Source organism: Protopterus annectens, chromosome 12.part0 (genome assembly GCF_019279795.1).
Source record: "Protopterus annectens isolate FY-2018-M chromosome 12.part0, PAN1.0, whole genome shotgun sequence".
Classification (NCBI taxonomy): Eukaryota; Metazoa; Chordata; order Ceratodontiformes; family Protopteridae; genus Protopterus; species Protopterus annectens.
The window spans coordinates 486221196-486234676 of NC_056746.1; the positions used below are offsets into that span (position 1 = coordinate 486221196).

Consider the following 13481-nt stretch of genomic DNA (forward strand, 5'->3'; position numbering starts at 1 on the left):
TTGAATTTCAGATCCGAAGTCTTCAATAAAGCTAAGTACCCTGTTGGGAAAACTTTTTCTTGCTCCAGACCGATGTCAGTAAAAGTTAACAATTGTATTTCTTGTGGGGAAGCAAATACCTCAAAAGGATTTTCATTCTTACTGTATTCCTTGCCTAGGCCCTGACCACGACATTGCTAGTTGTCGGTTTTGTGCTAGATTCAGCCAACGCACTATTAAGCGTCTGTTCGATTTTGCTTTACATTACTTTGGCCAAAGGTTTAACTATATAATGCCGTCGGAACAACCGATGACCGGAGTTCATAAAAAACGCAAGGACAAAGAAAAAGACAGGCATCCGAGGTCCAAAACTGACGACGAAGCCTCTTCTAGGCCAGTCGCTGGTTTTCAGTGAGGCGCTTTTGCAGCCCCTGACACCCGCTACCTCAGAGCCACAGGCTGCCTCCGACTTCCACGTGGAGACAGCTAGGCCTCTGGAAACTCAAGGTATTGGGCCTACGGAAACAATTCCCTCAGATTGGTCCGGAGCCGCTGAGCAGGCATCTACTTCTGAGGGTGTTTTCAGACCTACACAGCTTACTGTCAAGACTACTTCAGCAGCTAAGGCAAAGTCTAAAACACCTTTAAAGACAAAGAAACAAGTACAGCATTCTCCTGGACAGTCATCCATGCCAAAGAAATAGATGCTCAAAATGGTCGAGGACCTAATTACTTTGATCAGGAGTTCCCATCCCCCTCCTGATAAAAGGCCTAGGCAAGACACTGACTATGACTCCTCTGACCAGGTTTCTATTTCTTCTGATTCCTCTTCAGAACAGGGATATTCTCTTCCTCCTTATGAGGACTCTGATGCTGGAGAATCTATCCCTTCAGCTTCTCCTCCTGAGGACTACTCTTTTGGGGAAACCCTGCACACCATGAGGGAGCATTTCCATTGGGAGAGCCAGGATTATTCAGAATCCAAGAAAAGGCTCAGAGACTTTTTTTTATTGCCTCAGCACAGGCCTCTTGCTATCCTCCCTGTACTAGATATTGTTGATGTTTTTTCTGAATCCAGTTTGACTCCTGATTCTTTACCCCCTGCACCAGTTAAGCCAGATAGGTACTACAGGGTTCCAGATTCTCATAAATTTCTTTATAAAAACCCTGTTTCTGATCCTGAAACTATTTCTTAGGGTCCCAAAGGGGTCAAGGCTTCCACTGCAAAAAACCCTGTTCCCTCAGATAGGGATTCTAGAGCACTGGACAGATGGGGGAAGAAAGTTTACACCTCTGCTACTTTAGCTGTAAGGGCTTTAAACTGCCAGTTTCACATGCTTAAATATCAACAACACCTAATGTATTTGCTAAAACAGAAAATGCTTATAAGTCCTGAAAGTCCTGAGAACAAGGAAATGCAGGATTTATTGCATGCAGCTGAACAAGTGGGAAAGCATACTTTGCAATGTGGTTTTGATTCATTAGAGGCATCTTGCAGAGCCGCAGTTACAGGTTCTGTCATTCGAAGGCATGCTTGGTTAAAAGAACAGAGTTTACCTGATCATGTTAAAGCAAAGTTATTGGATGCTCCATTACAGCATGATACTTTGTTTGGTGTTAAGGCAGAAGAAGGTGTTAAAGAAAATGGAGGATAAAGCAAAATCAATGCAGACAGTAAAGGATTTCTTAACAGGTTCAGCCACCTAGATTTAGCAGGAACTGGCCTTCTAAAATTGGTCCTTTCCAGTGTCAGACAGGCCACAAAGAGGCAGATACAGACGCCCAAGAGGCAGATCTGAGCCCCAAGGCTCATACAGACCTAAACAATGGGGTGCTTCAGCCCCCAAAGGTGGAGAAGACAAATCACAACCTTATAGAAAACAGTCCCAATGACTTTCCTCTACAAATACCAAGCACTTACCTTTTGGCAGTGCCCTTAGGGGAAAAACTAGCACTTTTCTCACAAAACTGGCACATGATCACCCAGGACAAATGGGTTCTGAATATTGTTTCTTGGGGTTATAGGTTCCACTTTCACACCCTACCAAGGTCAAAAGGTATGCAAGACCTGCCACACAATCAATGGGCAGAGGCACAAAAACAAATTTCTGCTCTCATGGACATGAGGGCTATTCACAAAGTACCACAGCAAGAGCAGGGGCAAGGATTTTACTCAAGACTTTTCTTGGTACCCAGAAAGAACAAAGCCTGGCGACCAATACTGGATCTGTCTATTCTAAATACTTTCCTGGACGTTCCAAAATTCAAAATGTTGACACTGCAGCAACTTCTACCCATGCTGGGCAAGAAGGCTTGGCTAGTTACTTTGGACATCAAAGAGGCATACCTGCATGTCCCAATCAGACAATCTTGCAGAAGATACCTCAGATTCATAGCTGGCTCAATACATTACCAATTCTCTGCACTGTCCTTTGGCTTATCTGTTGTGCCCAGGGTCTCCACAAAATGCCTGGCACCAGTAATTGCATTTTGCAGACAAAAAGGAATTCAAATATATCCCTACTTGGATGACTGCCTTATTTAAGCAGAGAGCAAGGACATTCTACTCAAGCATCTGGCGTTTGTAAAAAGATTATTAATTTGCCTAGGGTACACAGTAAATGAAAAGAAATCAAAACTAGTGCCCTCTCAAGAGATAATATTCCTGGGTGCAAGCTTAAATACAACTGCCCAGATGGCTTATCTCATGCCAGACAAGCAAAGGCAACGGACTCATTACTTTCAAATGATGGCAACAAAGACCCAGCTACCTGCAAGCAAAATTCTGCAGGCTTTGGGCTTCATGACATCCTGCATCCTGTTAATTCCATATGCAAGACTGCATATGAGGAAGCTACAATGGTATCTAAAAGGTGTTTGGACTCAACATTGCCACAGCCTGGAAACAATAATAACTCTTATTCCCTGCCTGCAACAGGAGTTTCGATGGTGGGCACTGGCCTGTCACCACAACAAGGGACAGCCTTTCACTTTACCCACGGCCAGGCAGACACTAACAACAGATGCATCGGATTATGCCTGGGGGGCACACATGGCAGGAAAATGTATTCAGGGCACGTGGCCCGCGGACCAAATGCATCTTCATATCAATCAAAAAGAAATGCTAGCTGTACAGAATGCCCTGACAGCCTTCAAGGATCTACTACATCCAGGACAACTATTGCTAAAGACAGAAAATACTACAGTTATGTGGTACATAAACAAGCAAGGGGGTACACGTTCCTACCCCCTCTGCAGGCAAGCCATGACTTTGTAGAACACAGCACTGACCTATCAAGTACATCCGCAGGCACAATTCCTGCCAGGAAAGCAAAATACTCTGGCAGATGAACTAAGTAGAAACCTCATGGACCCTCACGAGTGGAAACTAGATCCACAGGTCTTCAGCATGGTAACAAGGAAATGGGGATGCCCAGACATAGATCTGTTTGCCTCCCCTCACAACTGCCAACTACAGAAATTCTGCACAAGGACTTATCACTCTCAAGCATGGAAAGTGGATGCTCTATCATTCAGCTGGAAAACCCTAATAGTTTATGCCTTTCCACCACTGCCTGTCCTTCCCAAGGTACTCCTAAAAGTCAGACAAGAGAAGCCAAAAATTATTCTGATTGCCCCAGACTGGCCACGCCAGCACTCGTATCCAATCCTAAAGAGCTTGTCTCAAGGCCCTGCCTGGACTTTACCTCAAATTCCTCATCTTCTGACTCAGGAAAACAATCAGATCCTGCACAGCCAACTCAGAACCTTAAATCTGGCTGCATGGCAAATAATATAGCCACTTAGAACACTTCTCTCTCTAAAGCTGTTTTGGATGTCATTTTGGAAGCCAGGACACCCAGCACCAGGAAATCTTATGCAGAAAAATGGAAGAGATTCTGTGCTTGGAACCAGGCACAAGGACTTGAACCACTTGTTCCAAATATTCCTCAGATTTTACAATACCTAACTGAGATGCTGGACAAAGGCCTATCCTTCTCATCAAGTTAAGATCCATGCCGCTGCCATTTCAGCTCATTACAATACGGAACCTCCTATTTTCTCACATCCACTGCTAAGACAGTACCTCAGAGGGGCAAAAAACATAAGACCCCCAAGGAGAGCAGCAATACCTACATGGGACCTCAACTTTGTCTTGGAAAAACTCACACTGCCTCCTTTTGAGCCAGCCAATACAGCTGATATAAAATTCTTATCATGGAAAACTGCTCTGCTTCTAGCATTAACTTCAGCAAGAAGAGTCTCAGAGTTACAGGCCTTAATGGCAGTGGAACCTTTTATCATTTTTCATCCAGACAGGGTTTCTCTAAAGACAAACTCAACATTTATGCCAAAGGTAGCATCCAGTGTGGCTCTTAACCAAGCCATTCATTTGCCAACATTTTATCCAAATCCCCAGAATAAAGGGGAGAGACTTCTGCACTCTTTGGGCATACACAGGCAGCTACGTTTCTACTTGGACAAAACAAAAGCTTTCAGAAAAACTGAGCAACTGTTTGTAGCATATGCTGCAGGATCACAAGGAAAGGCTATTTCAAAGCAGACTATTTCAAAATGGATAGGACACTGCATTCGTTTCTGCTATGCACAGCATGGCAAGTCAGTGCCTAAGAATATTAGGCCACATTCTACCAGGGCAGCAGCCTTTCTCAGAGGAGTGCCAGCCAAGGAAATTTTGGAGGCTGCAACTTGGAGTTCAGTGCACACTTTTACCAAGCATTATCACTTACCTCTTTACTCTAAATCCAGAGCAGGCTTTGCCACTGCAGTTCTGCAGGGCCTTTTAGCCACTCCAAATCCTATTTAGACCCAGCCGCCCTACCTCAGCTTTGGGATTCAACCCAAGTGTAATGACTGCAACAGTGAAACACAATGAACATAGTACAGTTGTGTGCCTACCATAAATGTAGATGTTCAAGTGTATTCACTGTTGCAGTCCAGGTTACCCTCCCTCCATCCCCCTTTCTTTGCTGGGACTTATCTATACTTCTCTATCCTATACAACCTATGTGGTGTATTTGCTTGTAGATGAAGGTATTGTTTCATTTTAGTGTATGTTTTTATAAGCAATTTGTATTGCCTACCTTCTTGGGGGCACCTGACATCTGGGGCAAGAAAAACTGAAGAAAATGGCGTCGGCTGCATCTTATATACCCCTGGCGCACTGACGTCAGGGAAGAGGTGACAGCAACCGACGCCGGACCAGGACTTTGGAATTCAGGCCGACTGCGGGTAGCCTGCCAGCAGGATAATCCAAGTGTAATGACTGCAACAGTGAATACACTCGAACATCTACATTTATAGTAGGTACACAACTGTATTTTATGTGTCCTCATCATCACCACTAATATCCTCATCATCACCACTAATAAAGTACTCTGTCATGAAAAGCTATTTTCTTTCTTTCTTACTACTGTTTGATAACTGTGTAAATGGGGTGTTCAACAGACCCTTTTCAGCCATGATCAAGGCCCAGTGGACAGAAGTTGACAGAAGTTGCAGTACAATGCAGTTTACAGGATAGTTGCATGTTTACATACAAATACAGAAAGATTTTGTACAAGAGGTGTATATTTACAGATATTTAGCATGGAAGATGTGAATTTGGTATTAGGAGTTTGGAGCAAATTTACAAATTACTCCCAAAGATACAAAAAGTGGGCTAGGCTAGGCAGAACTTATTTCACAGGAACATACAGTATGCTTTTAATTGAAAGTTTTGATATGCATCCAATAACTATTTCAAATCATGTGCCAATAATAACTAAAATAAAAATGCAGAGTAATGAAATAAAAAAAAATTAGACACTGGCACTTTCCCACTTATCTGTTGAAAAGAGAGGACTTTAAGGAATGGGTAGTGGAAGTTCTTTAAGAGTTATTAGAGAAGACAGACATTTCTTCTGAAAGTATAGCTAGGGAGTGGAATAAAATTAAAGTGGAGTCTAAAAAATAGGGTGGAAGTAAAAGAGAGAGATATGGTTAAGAGGCAGCAAAAATTATTCAGAGGGACTAACCAGTGTTAAAGTATTGCAGAATATGTAATCTCACAGAATAAGAAGAGGAGCAATTGTAGAACGCAAAGCAGAAAGTAAAGGATGACCATGGTAATATGCATGAGTTTAGAAAGATTGCTGTTGAGCAACTGATTTTTTGATAATAATGCCAAAGCAAAAAAAAACTTTAAGCACAATGACTCGGCAGAAAGGATTGTCACCAAGCATAGGGAGCCTACAACAAGGAAGATAAGAGATCATGTAGGGATACTAGAATTTTATGAAAGTCTGTATAAAATAGAGAAATATGGAGAGCAAGAAAAGGTACAAGTGGAAAGTTTATGGAAGAATTAAATATGTCAAGGTTAGAGGTAGATGAGGCTCAATTACTTAACAGGATAGGAGGAGATGAGATAAAAATGTTTGATGTATGACCAATCCACAGGAAAGTTCCCAGGAATAGATGGTATTTCTGTGGAAATTTGGAAGCCAAGAAGTAAAAACTGATAAGGATCTGGGAGGTTTTGTTTAACAGTATTTTAAGAGGAGAGGAGAGGAAACACCAACATCCAGGAAGAAAGCGATGGTGGCTGTAATAAGAGGGTAAAGATCCATCAGATCTAGCTTCATACAGGGCCATTTCAATCCTAAGCCATGATTATTAAATGTTTGCCTATAATGGCTAAAAGAATGGCAAAGGTGATGCCAAAACTGATGTATATGGATCAGAGTAGTTTTATGGAGGGGAGGCAAACATTTGACGACATTGAGAACATTGATGGTCCAGAGGGAAGCAGAATGTAAGAAAATACCACTGTTGCTGGGTCTTGATGCAGAGAAAGCATTTGACAGAGTAAGCTGGGAGTTTGAGCGGGGCAATGGAAGCATTTGCATTCCCTAATAAAATTATAAGTTTGATTAGGGGGATATATGAGGGATCAGAAATGAAAATTAAAGTGGGTTGGTTTCTCTCTGATAATTTCTATTTGAGCAGAGGATCCAGGCAGGAGTGTCCTCTTTCCCCGTTATTTGTCCTATATTTAGAAGAGACTCAGAAATTCAAGGATATAATTGGTATGGTAGGCAAGAAAAGCTGGCTTTATTTGCAGATTTTTATTTTATACCTGATAAAGCCAGAAAAGGAAATTTCAGTGTCATGGAACATTTTGAGGCAGTTTCAATCTTTTTGGGGTGCAAAATTAATGAAGCTAAAGCAAATGCAATAGCTGTAAATTATGTACCCGCAGAAGAATTGGTTCAGCAATATCCATATTTATGGGGACATGATAACATGAAGTAGTTAGGAGTATGGATTTAAAATTATTCTGGTGTGGCAGCTATGGATATGTGGGAAGAGACTAAACAAAAGATACTACAAAAATGGAGAAACTGGAAACTCTGATATATAGATAGTAAGATACAAGCAGTTAAAATGTTGTCAGTCCCTTTAGTTTTTTGCACAGATCAGGCATATTTTTATCAACCAGAGGTGAAGTTGTGGATAGTTAATAAAGAGCTGAAAATTTTTATTCTGGAGGGGAGGATGGCAAGAGTCGAGTGGGATAAGCTGATTCTTCCAACTGAACAAAGACATTTGGGATTTCCTGATTAGAAGGGGTATTTTTAGAGCTACACAGTTAAGGCTCCTAAACATAGCACAAACAGAAACCTATAATTCAAGGTGGAAAGGGATGGTGCTGAAACAGGGGGGAAGCTCAAGAAACAAGGAGAGACTGGGATTTTGGATGCAGATTCATAAGGAGAATAACAATATCCCTGTAGCATATTATATTCATAAAGTAGCAGACAGTATTCTAAGAACTAAGCCAACATTGTTTGAGAAAACTGGCAAAATAACCAAGGTATTGGGAGTAAATAAGTAGAGGGGGAAAGGTAAAGAATGGGAAGAGGCCTAGAATTTATTTGGATTTTAGGCTAGAGGATTGCCTTTACCTATCAAAGATTGGTATCAAAGTGTAGGCAAAGAGAAAGAAATAGGGGAATTCTAAGTGAAAGGCCAGCACTGGTAGAGTTTTTAGTGGAATCTAGAATGGAAGCTGCTGTTAAAAAAGGAATAAATAGTAGAACATACAAAATATTGCATGATGTTGCTGTTTGTCTTTCGGCTTTTCCCGGTAAGGGGTCACCACAGCGGAACTCCGGTCCGCTAATGATTGGCAGTAGATTTTTACGAAATGCCGAGGTGCCAGCTCGACGTCCAGCCTTCAACGAAGGCATGCCCATTTACACACACGTCTTTCGAATGCTACCCAACCATGGGGAGGACATAAAGGCACTCCCAAGCCCAGCCGAGAATCGAACGGGAGAACCTCTTGCTGTGAGGTAACAACGCTACCGCCATACCACCGCGGCTACCAAAATATTGCATGATAACTATAAGAATTGATCAGAGGAGGGTAGAAAGAATTGGGAAGAGAGACTGGATAACTGGATTCACAAAGAACTAATATATGTACGTCTCCCAAATATGCAACAAAGTCTAGAAGATTTAGGATCTTTGCTTGGAAGTGTTTACATAGGTATTTTTATACCCCAAATAGACTTCAACATTTTTTTCCTCAGGTAGATAGCAAAGTTAGAGGTGTAATGGGGAAGAAAGAGGTAACTGGGAACATATGTTCTGGCAGTGTAGTGAGTTGGCAGACTTTAAAGATTTCCTGCAGACTGCTCTGTCAGAGATGCTGGGTGAGCAAATTCATGTAACTAAGGAAATGATTTTTTTGAGCTATCTTACAGAGTCAGAATTGCCTAGACATTGTAAGGACTTGCTGAGTCTAATTATAATGGCTGCCAAAAAAGCAATTAGTAGAAAATGGAAGTCAAAGTCTAAACCAGCTTTAGTAGAAGTAGTGAATATAGTATAGGGTAGGAGCAAATTACATAGAAAAAAACGGGGAACTGTGAGAACAGTACATGCAGAGGAGGAACAAGGTTTAAAAGAAGGCAGCTATGTAATGCTGGATGGACAATAACTGGATAGATTATAAATAATGTATAATGTTTGCAACTAAAATTATGTCAATATGGTTTGTTTTCATTTCTATAAATGCATAATTGCCTATGTCATACATAATAATTTATTAAAGATGTTTCTTGTTTAAAAAAGAGGTATATATTTACATACAAAACAGAGAAACATTATGTACAAGTATAGTTGCAGCTATGTTTCAGAATGGTACAAGCGAAGTAAAATTAAGAGAATGTTTTACACTTAAGTATTTCAGCTATTGTGCTCAAGTTGTACTTCAGTTAGCCATTGAGCATAGTGTTTTAGCTCATGTTTGAATGCATCTGTGGTGGCATCCTGACTGTTACTTCCATTAACTTTGTTCCAAATAGAGGGAATGAGTTTAGAGAAAGTCCTTTCTCCTACTTTTTTAAATCTGGGCTTTTTTAGGGACAAGTTTTTTTGTGGGTTTTTAATAAGTAGTTCTGCTGCCTGATTTGTAGTGGTTTTCTTAGAGGTGGGCAGTGCTCTAATTTTAGGATTTTGAGTATTTGAGAAGAGTTGCTCTTTCTTTGGTAGGCAACCATCTAAGTTGGTCCAGTAGTTGGCAGTAGTGTGCCTTGATCTGCCAGAAGTACAATTTTGTAGATTTTATTGATGACTGAATTTTGTGTGTTGATACTACAGTGTAGGGCTAGTGTTGTTATTGTATATTCCTATTTAGGGAGTAGGACATTTCCAGCTATGGCATTTTGAGCTGGGGAGAAGTAAGTGTGAGATTTTGTTGCATAATTACAAATACTGAATAATTTGTATAATTGTGATGTCTTTGTGCTTGCTGAAGATTAAGGAAGGGTCTGTTGTCAATCCAAGCTAATTCTGTTCAGAGACCACTGGCAAGATGCAACCGTCTGAGTCAGTGATGTTAATATTGAGTGTTTTGTGTAGCCTTTGGAGTGCCAAATATCATAATACTTGACTTCAGTGTATTGATGAGCAGTCTGGTTTTGTTGTGTCCAATTATTGAGGGCTATGAAACTGTCTTGAAGTTTACTCTCTTCTTCTTCTACTACTTTCAGCTGTTCTTGTTAGGTGTCACCACAGAAGATCATCTCTTTCCATTTCTTCCTGTCCTCTACATCTTGCTGTTTCTCACCAACCACATGCCACCTGCATATCCTCTCTCACTACATCCATAAACTTTATCTTAGGCCTTCCTCTTTTCCTCTTACCTGGCAGCTCCAGCCTTAGCATCCTTTTCCCAATATACTCAGTGTCCCTCCACAGCACATGTCCAAACCAATGCAATCTCACCTCTCTGGCTTTGTCTCCAAACTGTCCAACCTGAGCTAACCCTCTAATATACTGATTCTTAATCCTGTCCATCCTAGTCACACCCAATGCAAATCTTAACATCTTTAACTCTACCACCTCCAGCTCTGACTCCTGCCTTTTTGTCAATGCCACCGTCTCCAACCTATGTAACATAGCTGGTCTCACTACCCTCTTGTAGACCTTCCCTTTCACTCTTACTGGTACTCGTCTGTCACAAATCACTGCTGACACTCTTTTCCACCCACTCCACCCTGCCTGTACTCTCTTCTTCACCTCTCTTCCACACTCACCATTACTCTGAATTATTGATCCCAAGTATTTAAACTCATCCACCTTCACCACCTCTACTCCTTGCATCCTCACCATTCCTCTAGCCTCCCTCTCATTCACACACATATATTATGTCTTAGTCTTGCTTACCTTCATTCCTCTCCTTTCTAGAGCATATTTCCACCTCTCCAAGGTCTCCTCAACCTGTTACTCTCACTACAGATCATAATGTCATATGCTCTAGATGGCTCAAATCCTCAGCATTCATGATCATGTTAAGGTTCGCTAGTTTGCATTTAAGATCATTTATAAATAGTGAAAAGAGAAACGGTACAAGTACTGATGCCTGAGGAACGCTTGTATTTAGGATATCATTGTTAGAAAGTTAATTATCTGTGGTATCCTGAAAGGTCCAGTTTTGTAGATAGGTGTAGAACAGCTGTATAGTTGTTGTTGTTGTTTGTCTTTTGGCTTTTCCCGGTTAGGGGTCGCCACAGCAGAACTCCGGTCTGCTAATGATTGGCAGTAGATTTTCACGAACGCTGAGGTGCCAGCTCAACGTTCAACCTTCAACGAAGGCACGCCCATTTACGTATGTCTTTCAAACGCCCACCCAACTACGGGGAGGACATGCAGAATCCTCACAGAAGGCACTCGTGGATTGACTAAAACTGGATCTACTCAGCTTGTGAAGTAGTAGGCTGCAGTTGACAGTCTCAAAGGCTCTGGCCATATTAGTGAATAGTACACCTGTTAATAGTGAGCCATTTATATTGTTGAAGATAGAGTTTCTGGCTATTATTAAGGCAGTCGATGTGCTAAAGGAACAATGAATGCTGTCTTTGGAGTCGCACAGAAAGCCATATTTATTTATATGTTCTAAGAGTTGTACATGTCTGTTTTTTTTTCAAATATTTGGGTAAGTGGACATAGGTTAGCAGTGGGTGAATATATGTGTAAATGGTCTTATGTGCATGGGGGACATTCTGTGGAATGAGGGATGTAGGTTGCCAAAGGATGATCCCTGCTTGTCATCTAACTTTGAAGGCTATTCTGACTTGTTTCGCAGTACTTGTCTAGAACAGAAACTGGATGTATAGCCTACAACGTATGTAGTAGGGATGATTGTGGCTGAGAGTCCTGGGTGGTATTGATTACCTGAGATGATAGTGTGAAGGTAGGGAATTGCTTTGTGATAGCCTATATTGTATCAACTAGGTAATGCCTATAAGTGTCAGCAAAGTGCTGACTACCTATTTTAGGGTAATTGCAAGATGATGTAAATTGATTGATTACCCACGCCTGGAATTCTGCCACAAAGGCATCTGACTTGCAATAACAATAATAATTTGAAGTCCTTTCAAGTATTTGAATGTGTATAAGGGTCCTGTATTGTTTAGTGAAGCATTTGCTATTGGTCCAGGCTTCTCTGTTTCTCCACAGCATATCCTCTTTATTTTGGTAATGTAAAGAACAATATTTATGAAACCTCTAGTGCTATAGATTCTATAAATATTTTTCCCCAGTTAAAATTACTGTACTGATAATGAATGTAAATGCATTCCTCTTTGACAAAATTAATAGTCACTAACCAGTGTATTGCAATTATTTTGCCAATCATGATAGGCAAGATCTGCCTTTTGATGTTGAAACCAACTCAGAGTTAATAGTAGGAGTTTTTCCTCTGAATATTTGTAGTGCTTTATACCCAGCCCCCACAGATGCACATTCCCACTGGCTGACACCTTAGTTTAAGTAACTGCCTTGATAGGAGATTTAAATTAGTGTCCTTTCATTTCTACACAGGGCTTAGGTTATGTAACCTAGATTAATCAATATGGGAATATTTCCATTTAGGCAGGTGTTTTTACCTGCTCAGCATAACAGCTGAACTGCAGTACAGATGTGATGAGAAAGAAAAGAAAAGAATGACAATTTGTTTATTTATTATTACATTTGTTAACAGGGTGAATGTAAGCCACGGTGTTTCAACGGTAGCGTTGTCGCCTCACATCAAGAGGTTCTCCCATTCGATTCTTAGCTGGAGCGCCTTCTGTGTGGAGTCTGCATTTCCCCCCCAAGGTCGAGTGGCATTTGAAAGACATGCGTGAATGGGCATGCCTTTATTGAAGGTTGGGCGTCGGGCTGGCACCTCTGCACCATAAAAATCGACTGCCAATCATTAGCGGACCGGAGTTCTGCTGTGGCGACCCCTAACCGGGAAAAGCCGAAAGAAAAACAACAACAGGGTGAATGCAGTGGTCTGAGGACCCTTTCCAGGCATTACCCAGGCTGTGAGACAACATAAACCAGTAATTAAAATGCCAGCATAAAGCAGCAGTGACAAATAAGCAAGACTGCAAGAAAACCTAAAGTTGCAGTTACAAACAAGCAGTAGTGACAGGCAAAATATGTACATGCCAGTAATGTTTACATAGTAATATGAAATACAAGGAATTAGAGTGGTATACAGTGTACTGAAGGTAGTAACTACAACCAGCAATTGTGATAGTAACAGAGGTGACAGTAGGAATGATAAAAGGTACATACTGAAGATGAAGTAGCAGAGAAGTTAAGATGGATGTAATATAGAAATATAGGTAGGGTGAGAAAACGGGAAAGAGAAAGTAGCTGATTATATGTGCATTAAATGGTAGAGAGCAGGAGGTGAAGAGCACATATGGGCTGATCTTGAAAATGTCCTTATATAATTTACAGCATCGGTGCAGAAGCTCTATTTGACAAATTATAGTTTTTAAGTGAGTGTATTTAAGGTACTGCTAAATCATATTGCTACCAGTAGTATGGGACTTTAACAAATGTTGAAATCTGTTACTAGCTTAACATTACAGCTTGTAATCATGCTGTTTTTTTCCCCTTTTTAAAAATATACTGTGGTTGCAGAAAAAAGT

At 40.9% G+C, this 13481-nt stretch overlaps 1 protein-coding gene across 1 annotated transcript in view; it reads left to right on the forward strand.

Annotated features, from left to right (window-relative positions):
* Window positions 1–13481, forward strand: part of FLII (FLII actin remodeling protein) — a 945835-nt gene that overhangs the window by 384896 nt on the left and 547458 nt on the right. The gene's annotated exons all lie outside the window — the stretch shown is intronic.